We start from the raw sequence: 17,183 nt of genomic DNA, 5'->3' as shown, positions 1-17,183 counted from the left end.
AGTCTATGTTCAGACTGTTCATTAGTTTTTATTCGTATGCGAAGTTAACAAGAACGTCATACTGAATTGTCTGAAAAGCTACTGAATAGTACTGAATTGACTGCAACCGAATTGTCAGAACAGTACTGACTTTACCGCAGTGAATAAGTCTAAACATTGACTGAAAGACTGAACCCAACTGAGCAATTTATTGTTCAGACTTTTCAGATGATGTTATTACTATTGACTTTCACGAAAGTTTTTTTGTGCATAATTCTAGGAAGAGTAACATAATCTATGAAAATAACATATTTACATGATTGAATTTCATTATTAAATATATTAACACGCAATTTAGCAGTTAAGCAGTTCTATAATTATTTTTGCATAACTCGAATTCTTACATTTTAATTATTCGATCTGTAATTGTTGATGGTTAAACATGTGCATCATGAATGTTGCTCGTTTTATCGTTGTTGTACTGGTTATTAGTTGCTACGGTAATAAGACGAATTCTGGATCGTATACACTGAAACTTGGTATGTTATCTTGCTTTTCTTCATGACATTGTTTTTAGAATACAATATCTTTTAATTCATGATCTTAAATAAAACTTTATACTAATTTAATATATCCAATTGTTATCTAAAGCAGTAATTTTAGAAAGGCCATATTTGACCCCGAATTCTAAGTCCGTTGTTTCATTACAAGATAAAAAAGTATCGAGTTGATGAATATACATGTAAGAAAGTGAAATACGACTATTTTTGTAAAGCTTTTCTTTTAAAGGGTTGATATTTACATCCAAAATAGGCCACAATTAGAGATGTTGGTGAATGTTGACAAAATCGTCAGAAATTCAATATAAGTATAAGAAGATGTGGTATGATTGCCAATGAAACAACTCTCCTGCAGAGACAAGCACGACATAGAAGTTAACACCTATAGGTCACATTATGGCCTTCAATAATGAGCAAAACCCATACCACATAGTCAGCTTTTAAAGGCCCGAAATGACAAATGTTAAACAATTCAAACGAGAAAACCTAATGGCCAGATTTGTGTATAAAACAATGAACGAAAAACAAATATGATATACAGCAACAAACAACAACTACTGAATTACAGGACTTGGGACAAGCACATACAGAATAAGGCCGGGTTAAACTTGTTTGCTGGCGTCAAACCCTCCCCCAAACCTGGGACAGTGGTATAACAGTACAACATAAGAAAAATCTATAAAAAGCAGCTGAAAAGGGTTTAACACATCAGATCGATACAGCGCATAAAAACAACTAACAAAAACACAGACCGCACGTGGCAGGGAATTTATACATCCCTACAACTAAAAAGACACTAAGTACAGATCTGAGGTTACTCGCAGTTACTGACAGCTAGTTCAAAGCAAATTACAATCTAAGACTAACCCAATTTAGGCTTAGGAAACATAGGGCGAAGGCTTCGACAAACCAAATATTCAAGTAAGATATGTAAATTATTATATAAAGATATGTAAATTATTATATAAAGATATGTAAATTATTATAAGTATCATAATCTTAATAGATCTGTTTTATCGACCCATGCGCTCCTTGTTCCTGTCTTAAACATCAATGTAAATTTGACTGTTTTCATTGAATTTCATGGAAAAAAAAATGTGTGCTAGTTGTGAAGTCATGAAAAGATCGCTAATACGTAAATTAATAACAAAAAGACATATTTCCTATCTAGTCATTGTTTTAGTTATGATTTATAGCAATATTGGTCAATAAATCCTCATTTAGAATTTTAGCTAGAAATAGGGGTTATAAATGAAAACAACACGTTATTAATTTCATGTGTCCGAAGCGCTCTTCTGGATTTACCTTCATCAGGAACGCTCACAGCCAAATATTTGAAACCCGAGGATGTATAAGAACCGAAACAGTTGAAGAGCTATATAACCAAAAAGTACCAAAAGTCATATTAAGGCCAAGAGTTTAAGATTCAACATAAGTTATTCAATATCAGTTATACAGGATAGTATTTCTATGTGTGAAACTCCATGGGTTGACTGCATGGGTATAGAAATATGGTCATCTAGACTTCATCCGTCCGACATTAAACAAATGACATGTTAAAGAGACGTCTGTTTGGTTGTGCGGGGTGTAAAAATAAGCAGCTACGTCTAGTCGAAATAAGGACATTAAATACAAGACTTTATTTCTGCCCTAACCAAGATCATCCAAATTCAGTATAACTTTCCTTATTTTCCTGTGGCACTTTCACTTTCAAGACCTTTCTCCCGGTCGATGTGACCAATTGAGAACTATTGTAAAATTGTCTCTCTGATGAATGTTAAGGAATGCATGTATTATTTCTGGAATATTATTTGGGGTTAGGTATAACTACACCTTGTATAGATATCCTGTATTTCAATTATAATGTGTCAATGTGAAATAAACTGTTAATACATGTATAATCATTTGTGCATTAGTATACACATCCTATCTTTCGTCTCTGCATTCGTGTTACATGTATAACCGAAATCATTATATACATTGCAATTGAAAAAAAAATGTTTTTTTTATTTCTTAAATAGAAAACGCAAATTTCGAAGAACTTCAAAGTATGTTCATGAATTTTTTAGGAACAGGGAAAGGTAAGAAAATTATCTTAATCTAGAAATTCGTATTTTACAGAAATTCAATTCACTAGATTAACAGGATGGATCTACATTCATTTTTATAGTTTTTATCATTTATTATAAAATCACACTGAGGTTAAATGGAATATTTTCATCACAGAACATAGTTTAAAAAGATAACAAGTACCCCTGTAAAGGCTGTTTAAACATGGATATGAAAAAAATAGGAACATGACTGTGCTTGCTAACGTTTGATACACCGTTCAAATACAGAGTATGTGTATATATACAAATAAGATATGGTATTATTGCTAATGAGACAACTCTCCACCAGTATGTTTGTTTTGAAACTTTAATTTGATTTAATTACTTCATTCTTGCATGATATTCACATAATTTATCATAACTATCTACATTATGCATTTCTCAATCTGTAAGTACTTACATTTATGAATGCATGAGTATTTTTGGTAGTTGTTTTTCTGCTTTGAATCGATCTGATGAGTTAAGCCCTTTTCAACTGATTTTTATAGTTTGTTTTTATGTTATATTGTTACACCACTGTCCCAGGTTAGAGGGAGGATTTGGCGCCAGCAAAATAGTTTAACCTGGCCACATTCTTAAATGCCTGTCCCAAGTCAGGAGCCTGTAATTCCGTGGTTGTCGTTGGCTGCCTTAAATAAAATTTGTTTTTCGTTCATTGTTTTGTACCTAAATCAGGCCGTTAGTTTTCTCGTTTGAATTGTTTTACATTTGTCAATTCGGGGCCTTTTTATAGCTGACTAGACGTACGCTGACATATAGTTGTTAACATTTATGTCATTTGTCTCTGGTTGAGAGTTGTCTCATTGGCAATCATACCACATATTCTTATTTTTATATGAAATAAGTACACACGCCAATTAATAATTTTATTACAGGTTTATTTTCTCCGATTTTTTTTCCCTGATCAACTAAGACCTTTAAAATTGATCACTTGATTAGTTAGTAAAAGATACTAAACAAAATTTTAATTTATGTACAGGTATGAGAGAACATGAGGAGAAATTTTCAGTCTTTGCAGCTTCTTTGACTAATCGACAAACCCTGCGGACTGGTCAAATTATCTAATTTAACAAAGTTTGGACGAATGTCAATAATGATTATCACCCAAGTACTGGTGTATACACGGCTCCAAAACCTGGGATGTACCAGTTCTCATGCACCGTAATGACACCACATGATCAAACCCTTCGTGTCTTCCTATGGAAAAATGACACAAAGACAGTAGGAGTTTATCCTGGTAATTCTGGTTATAACATGGGAACTCTTAATATGTTAGAACTCAACAAAGGGGACAAGGTATATATAAAGCAATGGGGATCAGAGAAACGCATCTGGAGTGAACCTGCAAGCAACTTCTGTATGTTTTCTGGTTATCAAATTCGATGAATTAAATGTATCCGAATAAAGATGGAATGAATAAACAAATATTGATATTTTTCATTTTGTTTATAAACGCATGTTCAGAATGTCCCCTCAGTTGATCCTTATTTGTAACAATTTACCAATTTCAGAATCACTTATATGTATTTCAGAAGTATTTTCAAAAAACATATCATTATCATTATCATGAAAACATTAAGCCCCCCCCCCCCCCCCCCCCAAAAAAAAAAAAAATCTTGTTCCTGTATGATGACGAAAAAAAATGTTTTTGAATTAAGTCATACACATTGTTTTCTGCGCCTATAAAACATAAAAAGTAGAGCCTCAATGTCAAAATGCATACTTGTATGTTATTTGTGTCCTGGTTTCATGTGTCGGCATATGAAGATATCTGTTCTATATAAATCGTTAAGATGTTTATGGGCAGAAGCCAACTTGTACTACAACTTGCATTTAGTGAGGTCATAATATATGATACAATAGCTTCCAATTAATGGAATTTACAGTCTGGGAAGTTCTTACTTCCCCTTAAAGCGCTTCCAATTAAAAAAGACAAAGAAACATACCACATGTACAAATTCAATGAATTCTCTGTCTAAAACAACGGTCACATGAAACAAAATAAAATTTCCAAAATTAAGCATTTTTATCATATCATACATACTTCTGAAAACACGGATTTTCTCTAATATTTTACAATTTACCAAAACAAGTAATCACCACTCATCGCATGAAACACTTCATGAATATGTATATAACACAAAACATTTACAGTACAGTTTAGGAGTTTTAGTTGAAATACAATGAAGGGGCGGGGAAATATTCGAGTCGTGCATGCATATAAAAGTGACCATCGATATACGAGCAAATGGAAACAATATCTGAATCATTTTAGAGCAAGAATCATTACGACTATACACTGAAACCGTGAAAATAACGAGTGATGTAAAATAAAAAGACAAGAGAACAACGAGGCGTACTAATGAAGCCGAGTATTACTAGCAAATCGGAAAGTCCGACTTTACCTATCGATATCTTTTAAAGAACTCGCGTGATTCAGCAGAATCGGAAACTACACTTCCGATTAAAGCAGAATCTTACAACACCCACCCCCAGGAATGTCAAATTGAACACTTCCTTGATCCGCATATGAATGAACATATGTAATTATATGAACAGACAATTGAATCGTGCGACTTGAAAGTTTCTACTCTGAACTGTTGTGGTGTAAAATCAAAAAATCATTATCTCCAGTTTTCATAGAATTGATACAAAATTACGATATTAAATGTCCGGTTGAAACTAAAACAGACAAGTTAGATGATGATGGATGATTGTTTAATGTCCAGCGGCAAAATAAATTCTTATTCAGAATGAGAACATGTTAATTAGATGAATATGGACCCTTGCTTGTACTACATCGACACGCAGCCGGATTGTTAACGTGCTTGTTCATATCAGGAAGACACATATCTGTACATGAACACATTATTCTACTGATTCGACCAGTATTGCTCTTACTCCGTAATGCCGCATGCTTAGCAGCGAAGCAACTACCAATTTTAAAGTCTTGGTTTGATCCGACCGGGGATTGAACCAACGACTTCCCGCAATCGAGAGGAGCATGCTTTCCCAAGACCACCGAAGCAATTCGACGACTTAGATGCAAATCTAGTATATTTGATTGATTGATTGTTGGCGTTTAACACCACTTTCAGCACTCTTAGCTTTATCGTGGCTGCCAGTTTTTATTGGTGGAGGAATCCGGAGTACCCGGAGAGAATCACCATTCTTCGACTGGAAAACTGGCAATCCTAATTAAGATAGGAGTCGACGCACCTGCCACTGACAATGTTGCTAGGGATTTGGTAAAATTCCTAATTTGCTGTTTTATCCATTATATACATATCATGCATGTATTAGACATCTTCTTTCTACGAAGAAAAACATGTTTGAACAAATTTTTTAACAAACCAGTGATTATGAATTAAAGGAATGTTTTCAACTAAAATATTAGCATGATATAGTTTGGATGATGTCTACTGTTACAATTACTCTGTACCTACAATAAGTCTATACCTATTTTAATCACAATTGCGTTTTCACACAACACATTTTACATATTTAATAAACCTTGTCCAACAAAAATGGTAGATAGTTTAACTGCGCAGTTTTGTCTACGTTTTTTTCTCTCGTGTTTTCTTCTTTGTCTTTATTATTTTTAGAAATTACTGTATCTATGCAGTTTAAAACGAAAAAGACTACATTTAACTAACATATCGATATTTGTAATGCACATTACTATGGTTTGCCTCATTCCTTGATAGTCAGTACAATCTTGGGATAGCAAGTCCATATAACTAGCATCCAGAGTGCAATTAAAAATAAATATAATTATCTTTTTTTTTCAAATTCTCTGAATTATACAAGTGAATCTGTAAAAAAGTTCTCAAATATTTCAGTCATTTTGTTAAACCCCTAGTAGGAATCGGGAATAGAAGTATTATAAATCTCAAATCAATTAAGTGGATATACACAAATTTTAGGGATTTGAAAAATGAAAACAACACGTTATAAATTTCATGCGTCCGAAGCGCTTTTCTGGATTTACCTTCATCAGGAACGCTCAAAGTCGAATATTTGAAAGCAAAGGATGTATAAGAACTGAAACAAATGAAGAGTATATTACCAAAATGGATCTAAAAAAATAGCCAAATCTAACTAAGGTCAACTTTGCCTGAGGGAGTTGAAATCTTGTTTCTAATAATTTTCAAAATTTATTAACGGACAATTTTACAATTATTTGTTATAAATTATTTCAGTACCGAAGTACTGACTACTAGGCTGATGATACCCTCGGGGACTGATAGTCCAACAGCAGAGGTATCGACCCAGTGCTGAAAAAAATGAAAACAACACGTTATAAATTTCATGCGTCCGAAGCGTTTTTCTGGATTTAACTAAATCATTAATTTTACAAATTTCCTGTAACATACCTACATTTTTGCAAGTGGGACTAACGGTCGCACAAGGATAGCATTTTCAAAACATAAAATCAATATTTTAAAGTTCATCTCAGCGCCTGTACGTGTAGGTGAGTAAACTCATCGCATTTTGTATGCACATTATGAATGTGTAGGATTTTTCTAATCTTTGCGCGCTTGAAATAATGTTGAGAATTTTTTCATACTTGTTCGTAATATTGATTGAAAAATAAAACAGGGTAAGAAAAATTTTGTATGTTTATTGTATAAAAAGAAAAAAAGACGTTTTCATGTTGGTCAGACATATTGAACGCATATTGCCGTGATATGCAATTGTATGAATAGCTGAGCAGGTTTATACAGGCACAGAGAATTCCGATAAAACCAATAGTCTGTTAGCATATATACATGCTCCTTATATAATCGTTCTTTTACCAACAAACTTCCTAATGCCATTAAATTATGCAATATCTTTGTTACAATTCATCCATATGCATACTTTCTCAATACGATGAAGGTTTATAGTCAATTTGAATTACTCTTGAACCTATATAAGACCTATTGCAGCAAAGATTTTCAACTACAACAATTTGTGTCTTGATCTCAACATAATGATTTATGTATAAACCGCCTGAATGCATATATATCCTTTTCATACACATGTATAATCCCACAGGAAATGTCATAATTGATTACCATAACGTTTTTCAATACTCGTCTTTTGAAAGTTTTCGGAAAAAGTGTGGAATAGTACGATCCTTAATCCATAATTGGAAACTTTAAAAATTCCAATGAATTCTCTCGTGGATAAATCAAGATCATGGGCAAAATGTAAGAGGGAACACACCAATTTTCCCAATAGGCTATAAACGGGAAGTCGCAGATACAAAAAAAATTCGAACACTCATGCCACATTTATCTTCAAAGACTCACATTGTACTAGATATCCATCTAATCTTTATGTTTATCAATTTTTAAAATATTGGAATTTAAACAAGTGGACCATTCTTGACTTTACTGGATGTAAAAAAATAATACCTTACATAAACTATATACTGCGGGGTCAAGAGTTACATTCAAAATACCTACTATAGTAGCCGCGTGATTCAGATGTGGATTCTTAAAAATTAAAATCTATTCACGTACAAATGTATTTATACTCATAGTCTCTTATGCTATCAAATCTTAAGAAATGCACATTTTTACCATTTAAACAAGTATGCCTTACCCAAACTATGTATTTGAATACTACAAAGTTGCAAAGTTTTGTAAAATTCCTACTTTCCGCTTGCAATAATATTATTGGAACCAATTGTATTGCATCAGATGCGAATTTCGACAATTAATGTCTATTTAGTGATGATCGAGGCCTAAATATTTGATAGTCCACAACCTAACACAAATTTGAAGACCTCATACACATAACAGATAAAAATATTTAACTTCTCTACCCTTCACACTATTTTCAATTTTCTAATTATAAGGAAAAAAAATAACCAAAGATAACAGCATTTAACTTATCTACTCTTTACACTATTTTCCTTTTTCGAATTAAAAAAAGAAATCAAAATATGCAGTGCAACTGTGTTTCATAAAGGAATGAACAACCCAGATACAATAACATCAAAGGTGATTATTTTAATGCACCAGATGCGCATTTTGGCAATTAATTTCTTAACAGTGAGCTCGAGGTCAAAATATTTAAAATCCAAAAGCTAATCAAAAGTTGAAGAGCTGATAAATCCAAAAGGACCTAAGCCTTAGCCAAATCCGTACAAAGAATCAGAACTATACATGAGGGAGATATATTCCTTAATTCAAAACGATGTCTAAATTTTATAACTGAAAATGTCAATCCAATACGAATGTCTTGTTTTAGGAATTGATAAATCACACTTTGTTAAAAATGTTCTTATTACAAACTCTACTTTGAAACTTACATCCAAACGATGTTTGATTTTGTAATGGACAACTTGTTTGTTACGTTTTGATGATGTGTTTTCAACAGACGACTTGTTCCTTTATTAATATGATGCAGAAATCATTCAGAAGCTCTAGAAATTGAAAAGGATGATCGGTTGAGAACAGAATGTAAGAAGAAAAGATAAATGCAGCTTTTCTACTGTAGCCTTTTCTTTTCTGTGTGTAGCAAAATTCAAGCAGCAGCTGTAAATGGAGTATATATCTCTAAGTTGATACGAAATTCCAGAGCTTGCGTTTCCTTTTATGATTTCATTGATAGAGAGTTGTTGCGTATAAGGCACATTTTAAACCAAGGGTTCCTAATTGAGGCCATCCCTTCGAAAGATAGACGGATTTAACTATCAGTATGAAAATACTGATTTTGTGTTATTAAAATTTGCTGTTACAAAATTTTGGAAATAATTTAAAATTAAGGAATGTATCTTCCTCATGCAAAGGTCTGATTCCTTGCCCAGCTTTGGCTATACTTTTTGTCCTTTTTGGTTTATTGCTCTTCATGTTTTTAATAAGCTTTAGATTTTCAAATATTTTGGCGTCGAGCATCACTGAAGAGACATTGATTGTCGAAATGCGCATCTGGTGCAGAAAAATTGGTACCGTTTATGTTATTGAATATTTTGTACTCATAACCAAGGATGTGTCATAATTGTCGTATCCACAATACAAACAATTGTCGAAGTTTGTTACCTAATAATGCTTTAGTGAAGAATAAATGATATCATGTAAAATATGTTTTTCTAAATCAGTTTTCTGGAACAGACAACATCAAGATATTTCATTTGTTGAAGGAAAAAAAAAACATTTCTTATACTCAGTGGTCGATTTGATCAGCTGTATTCGTCAATCCGATGGAAACAAACTGTACGCTCTTCTCGATGGCTTGTTCCTTTATTTGTACGAAGCAGCATCATACAGGAGCTTCCCAAGACAAATGGAAAGAATCAAGAATAATTACCCTTTAACTTCAAGTTCTTTTTTATAGGTTGGTTTTACTGAAAAGAAGAAGGGTAAATGCGAACGCCACCTTATTGAACGTTTTATTGACTTGGTTGAGAGTACCTGTATCATAAGTGATGACATGTATGTTCTATTTTAGTAAACTACAATCTTGGCCTCTACTATCAAACACGATTTATAACCTAAATAAATGTTAACTTGTCATGATTAAAATTCCTGGAGCCACTGTAACGTGTTTGGCTTATAAACAATCTGTTCGTATCCGTTTTCACAGAATCTGAGATACTCCAATATCAATCTTTTAATTAACTCAAAATCTAACTACAACTTGGAGGCCTTACTAAAAACTACGAGACCAACCTTTAAACTTTGAAACTTAATAAAGAAACAACAATATTTACACAATTAACTTTGTATCAAAAAGTAGTCTAAAAACTATAACCTCAATTTATCCTTAATCCTTTCACTGACTCCGAGGTCCCAACCGATTTGCTCAACAATTATAACCTTTCAAAAACTATAAGAGGACAAGCTTCAAAACCATAGGTTCCTGAAACACCTAGTTCTGAGACACCTAGTTTCTGAGACACCTAGTCTCCGAAGCACCGAAGTCACCAGACTTTTACAAACTACCTGTTCGAGGCACTGCGACCATTCCCGTGGGAAATTACAGTTTCAGAACAACCCGGTAGCTTGCAACAATCGTAAAGACTTCTAGACCGCTTGCTTCAAACCACAAGCTTTCAACTTAATCCTAGTGGTTTATCAACTTACTTTTCAGCTCCAAATTCTTCTAAAAGATCTTTGAGTTAATTTGTATATAATTTATCGATGCTTTCCTCATCAACAGCCAAATACAAATGACAAACTCGCACAATGTATCGGTGTCTTATATACCAAGAGCGCGGACCTCAAGCAGAGCACTCTAGCAACAACGAGTTTCATAGCAACCAAGGATAAAAGGATGATTTTCCATGTAGTTTTCGTTAAGGCATTGTTAAAAAGGGTAATTTATCATGGATTACAATTAAACATTGAATTACAAATATTGTCTTAGGCTTAAACTGCATTTCTGTCACATTACCCACGCCTCCGATTTCATGCATCCTCGCATGACTAACATACTTTTTTTTCTATTTGTATCAACTCAAAGCAATTGCTTACTGATTTTTTTTTATAAATGATTAGTCCTTAGCTTCTCCAAAATTCGAATAATGAGATTGCCACTGTAAACAAAAATAGCTAAAAATAGGTTCTGAAGTAATTTTGCCTCGACAAGAAGCACTTATGGCTTACATGAGGGTTCTTTTACATGCATAGGGTGTGACGTTTCCCTGCACATGGGACCTCAGATTTAACGTCCTCATCCGACGGACTTATACATAACGTATACAAAACTCAACACGAAATAAGAATATTTATTACTGCTTTTGCTGCCTGCAATAACAGATCAAAGTTTAATCAAAAGAAAGAAATTCCTCCAACACAGTCTGTTCAACCTCTCTGTTGTTTTCAACATATCTGGTAACGGTCTTGATATATTTTCTGTATTTTAATCCTTCGACCTGTAAAGCCTTATCTTGAAGCGTACTGTCTCTTTCTCTCTTTCTCTTTTTCTTTTGATTTTTACTGGTCACCTGCGACTCAGATTCTGAATCCTCTGAATGTTCTTTCTGCTCAGTTTTACTTTTATTTTCGGATTTTTTATCACTGAATAAATCTGGACTGTGGATTTCCCCATCTATTTCTTGCTTGTTTGATGACTCTTTCAACAGTTCAAGTAACTTCTCTTTTCTTGGAGCCAGAACTTTCTCTGGTCTGGTTGGTTTTCTTGTGATTCTTCCTTCCAGACAAACTTTATCACAAATCTTAACTGTTTCAGACTTACTTTTATCATTTTCTGGTCTCGGACTGTCCTTTTCATCATCGAAGCTTTCTCCACCTGAGATGTCTCCTATCAGGTTTTTTAACTCCCCGGGATCGGAAAACTCTTTTCCACTATCTGAGGAGGATTCACTGTCATCGGAAAATGAATCTGACTCATCTGAATTGTCATCTTTGTTCTTTGATGGAACGTCCTTTAATGGAACGTCCGGTTCTTTCTTTTCCTCCTTTTTATCGTGAGGTACCTCAACTATTTTAACATCTTCGTGCTGGTGATACCTTTTCATATGACGTGTATAATATGCCGCCTTCTTGAACATTTGGTTGCACTGGTAGCAGGTCAATCTGCTCTTGTCCTGTACACATGTTAATACATGATTTGTCAGCTTATCACTGTCGCTGTACTCCTTCTTGCATAATGGACAAGTTTCTTTCATAACTAACTTCACTTCCTTTGTCAGCCTTGGTGTGACCTTTGTTTTTACCATCACCTACAAAACATTTAGATATACATTATATTTCTCGATCCTCTTCGAAACGTTTTTTTTTTTTTTTTTCATTCAAATATATACAACATACTGTAGAATACAACTTTATTCTATCTAAATTCACAAATAAAGTCCTGGTATCGCTCGGGACGCCTTACTTCGCGTCTTGGGCGAATGTTGTCTCTTGAAGAAACATCAGTAAACTCATCAGTATATGATTCATTCTCGTTTTCTATGACTGGTTCATTAACAATTAAATCAATGTCTTCCCCTCTTAATATTTGTGATTGTTTTTCCTTAATCCTATCACAATGGATAACTTGTGGCTTGCCACTCCTGCCACAATTAACCTCATATAACACATCAGACATTTTCCTCAAAATTTTAAAAGGGCCCCTCCAAAATGATGTTAGCTTAGGGGAACACCCTATCTTTTTCTGTGGGAAAAATATATATACTTCATCCCCCTTTTCAAATTTTCGCCAGGACAATTTCTTGTCATGATATGTTTTCTGTCTTAGTATTGCTTGTTTCATATGTGCCCTTACAAATGTGTGAGTCTCTTCTATGCGCTCTTTAAGTTCCCATACCCACTGATTAGTAGGAACTGGTTTCACACTCGTAGGCATGCAATAAATTAAATCAAGTGGCATTGTTGTCTCACGACCAAGCATGAGTAAGTTCGGAGTTGTACCCGTTGTTTCATGCTCAGCGGCTCGATAAGCCATCATTACATATGGCAAATGCACATCCAAATCTCTATGATGCTCCTGAACGTACGAGCTGAGCATAACTTCTAGTGTTTGGTTGAATCTCCCTACCATACCATCTGATTTAGGATGGTATGGAGTAGTTCTTGTTTTGTCAATTTCTAAGAGGTTACACATCTCCGAAAACAACTTGCTCTCATACTGTGCTCCTTGATCTGAATGAATCGTATATGGTATTCCAAATCGAGCCACAACTTCTTCAACAAGTATCTTTGCCACAGTTCGTGCCTCCATATTTGGCATAGGAAATGCCTCTGTCCACTTAGTAAAGTAGTCTGATATAACTACTATGTATTTGTTATTATTGTCTGTTTCAGGAAGTTCACCCAGAATGTCAGTTGCAATTCTCTCCATGGGAACCCCTGCCTGAACAACCTGCATGGGAGCACGTTTCTTTACGTCTGGTACATTTGTCACAGCCTGCAACATATCTCCGTACATAATCTTGTTGCCAAGGCCAATAAAATCTCTGTCTTATCTTACTTAACGTTTTTGTGACTCCCAAATGTCCCAATGTTCGGACATCATGACAATATTCGAGAATTTTTCGTATTTCACATAAAGGTACAACAGCCTGACAATATGTGATATTTGTACTTCCAATTTCCCAAGTCGTACATACCAGTTCATTCTCGATACAGAGTTTGTTGAACTGACTCCAAAGACTTCGCATAAAATAGCTGCCACAAACCTCTTCCCAGGATGGTCTTTTACCTTTTTCTAGCCATTGTCTGACCTTACTTATATTTGTATCAGCATTCTGAGCTTCCTGGAGCTCGGTAACAACACTGACTTGGTTCGATTCATTGCTATTTTTAGTTTGAATGTTCTGTGAATAACCAACCGCTGTTTCTTTCTCTATATTACAATGATTGCATTATTTGCATGGCAGCCGACTTAAAAAGTCAGCATACTTGTGTTTGGCACCCGGCCGATGTTCAATTTCCATGTCGTAAGAAAACAACACCTCCAACCACCTCGCCATCTGTCCTTCAGGGTTTTTGAAATTTAGAAGCCAGCGAAGCGAACTGTGGTCTGTACGAACTTTGAACTTTTTACCGTACAGATAGTTTTTGTAATATTTGGAGAAGTGAACCACTGCAAGAAGTTCTTTTCTTGTAACGCAGTACTTGCGCTCTGATTTCGTCAAACTTCTGCTAACATAGGCAATGACTTTTTCGATATTGTCTTGAATCTGCGAAAGTACAGCACCAATTGCGGTTCCACAGGCATCTGTGTCAAGTATGAACGGTTTTGTAAAATCGGCATGAGCAAGGACAGGCGCTGTGGTCAGACACATTTTAAGTTTTAAGAAAGCTTCATTGCATTCATGCGACCAATCGTACTCTTTATTTTACTCTGTAAATTTGTGTAAAGGTTTAGCAATAGCTGCAAAACCTTCTACAAATCGTCTGTAGTAACAGAATCCTAAAAATGATCTAACATCAGTAACATTGATGGCGTTGGCCAGTTTTGAACAATTTCCAGTTTTTTTTTATCTGTAGCAACCCCATCTTTGGAAATGATATGGCCTAAGTATTCTACCTCTGTAGCAAACAAAGTACATTTTCGGGGTTTAAGTTTCAACTTGGCAGATCTCAATCTGTCGAAAACGGTAGCTACATTTTTCAACATGTCTTCAAAGCTTTTTGCAAAAACAATTATATCGTCTAGGTATATCAAGCATAACTCCCATTGCAACCCTGCTAATACCGTCTCCATCAACCGTTCAAAAGTGACTGGTGCGTTACATAATCCAAAGGGGAGTACTCTGAACTGAAACAACCCTTTTCTTGTTACAAATGCAGTTTTGAACCGATCTGAAGCTTCAACCTCTACATGCCAGTATCCAGAACAAAGGTCTAGCGTTGAAAACAACTTTGCACCTGAGAGCTGCTCCAGGGAATCATCAATTCTAGGTAGAGGATATGCGTCCTTAACTGTCGAGCTGTTGAGCATGCGATAGTCCACACAAAAACGCGTAGAACCATCTTTCTTTCTTACTAAAACTACCCCTGAAGCCCAAGGGCTGCTTGAATGCTCAATGATGCCCTTCTCTAACATGTCATCAATTGTTTTATCAACCTCAGGCTGTAAATGAAAAGGGATACGTCTTGGGGGTTCTTTATGTGGCATGTTATCATGTGTTTTAATGCTGTGTTTAACAACAGTTGTCCGGCCTTAGTCAGAATCTGATTCTGAAAACACATCTGAATATTTCGAAAGAAAATTTTTAACCAGCTTGTTTTTTTCCTCCGACATATTTTCAACTGTGTCTTTATACAATTGATACATATGCGCGGGTAATGAGCTTTCAATTATTGTTTCACTGGATTCTGATACTATTATCTCCTCGACCGGACTCAACTGCCCCACTATTGTACCTTCATGAATTGTTTGAGTTTCATCAGACAAATTCATAAACCTGAGTGGAACTTTCTCTTGATTTTTTACCAATATTCTACCTAAAAGACCCTTATTTGTGTCTACAAACTCTTGTGTTGGTTCAACAATACCAACTTGTTGGTTTGGTAGAACTGGTCCTCTGATAGTTCCAGTTACCAAAACTTTACTACGAGGAGGCACTTGTACAGTTCTTGCTACTGATACTCGATAGCAGCCTATCTGACCTTAAAAATGTAAACGCGTTTCTCTTCCGTTTACCCAAATACTACCTTTAGTAAAATTGATAACACAATTTTGATTTCTTTGGAAGTCTATTCCCAATATACCATCTATGTTTAGGTCTGCTACTACAGCAATGTTTGAACAAACATATCCATTTAAGTCAATGTCAATAATAGTTTTCCCAAACAGAATTAAGGGAGAACCATTTGCAGTCAATATCTCTCTGTCCATTGGTTATAGAACAGGAGAATGCATACTGTCAAATAATTTTTTTGAAATTAGAGATACTGTCGCCCCTGTGTCTATAGGCATCTTTGCTTTAGAACCATTTACTTTAGCTTCTATAAACATACCAGCCTCATTAGCTAATTTATTTACTCCTATCGCACCGTTCTGTTTTTCGTGTGACACTTCAGGTCCGTTTGGGGTGTTCGAATGTGCTTTCTTTACACTACTTTCGGGACAATCTTTCTTGAAATGTCCAAATTTCCCACAATTGAAACATCCATGTTTCTTGCGATTCTGGAATTGTGAATTCCCTTTAAAATAACCACCCTTTTCCCTGAGTTTGTTGCAAGGCTTTTACTGCTTGTTGCAGATCAGTCAAAGCTGTCTGCATGTTTTTAAGTAGCTCTACTGTTTTGTCGCTAGTGTCACTGATGTCCGCATCTGTATTTGTAGCTCTTAAATAACCTTTCCCTTCCTCTCGCTTTATTTCAGCCTTATTAAAAGCTTCTAGTTCAACGGCGTGCCGAACCGCGTCATTCAGGTCAGCAGGTCTAGCTTGTTTAATTCTAAGTCTCATGTCCACACTCATGAGTCCGTCGGTAAATTGCTCTTTAGCGAGAGTTTCTCTTACGTCATTCGGGGCAGTCGGATATGAAAGGTTCGCCAAGCGTCTTATGTCCTGACCTAATTCAGGAAGGCTTTCCGAAGCTTTTTGACGACGCTCCCGTAGTTGTGTTCGGTACAATTCCGTTTGATTGGCAGGCGAAAATCTCTCTTCGAGAGACCTCACAAGTTCCTTAAAAGTTTGTCTTTTATCTGTAGGTAAATTTCCTAGTACCCCCTGAGCTTGTCCTCTAAATGAGACTGCCAAATACAAACCCTTTTCTGCATCTGTCCAACCATTAATACTTGAACAGGCATCGAAATGAGACTTGTAATCTATCCATGAGCCTTGTCCGTCAAACGTAGCGGGCTTTATGATATTTTTGTTTTTGTTGTCTCCCCTATATGTACCTAATTTGTTTTGTGGTTTTGGCAAATTTTACTTTCGCCTTTCAGTTACAAAGTTTGTCTCAAGAACAGAGTCTGAATAAGTTCTCATCTCTGGAGTTAATTTTACTGAAGCTGGGATATGTTTATCGGGTATTGCAGGCTTTGGCATAACTTTTGACTTAGCCCCTATCCCAATGTTTGTACTTTGGAATATGTTGCTGCCTGTACCAAAGTCAGG

The 17,183-nt window shown here is 35.1% G+C and overlaps 1 long non-coding RNA gene across 1 annotated transcript; it reads left to right on the top strand.

Annotated features, from left to right (window-relative positions):
• Positions 1-399: 399 nt before the first annotated feature.
• On the top strand, positions 400-4,053 carry LOC127733572 (uncharacterized). Its single transcript, XR_007997121.1, has 3 exons — positions 400-518; positions 2,561-2,620; positions 3,630-4,053. It is a non-coding gene; the product is annotated as an uncharacterized LOC127733572 (long non-coding RNA).
• Positions 4,054-17,183: the final 13,130 nt, after the last annotated feature.

The sequence above is a fragment of the Mytilus californianus genome, unplaced genomic scaffold, assembly GCF_021869535.1.
Source record: "Mytilus californianus isolate M0D057914Y unplaced genomic scaffold, xbMytCali1.0.p SCAF_3, whole genome shotgun sequence".
Classification (NCBI taxonomy): domain Eukaryota; kingdom Metazoa; phylum Mollusca; class Bivalvia; order Mytilida; family Mytilidae; genus Mytilus; species Mytilus californianus.
Note: the sequence above shows the minus strand (reverse complement) of the source record. Positions and strands in the feature narration are given on the sequence as shown.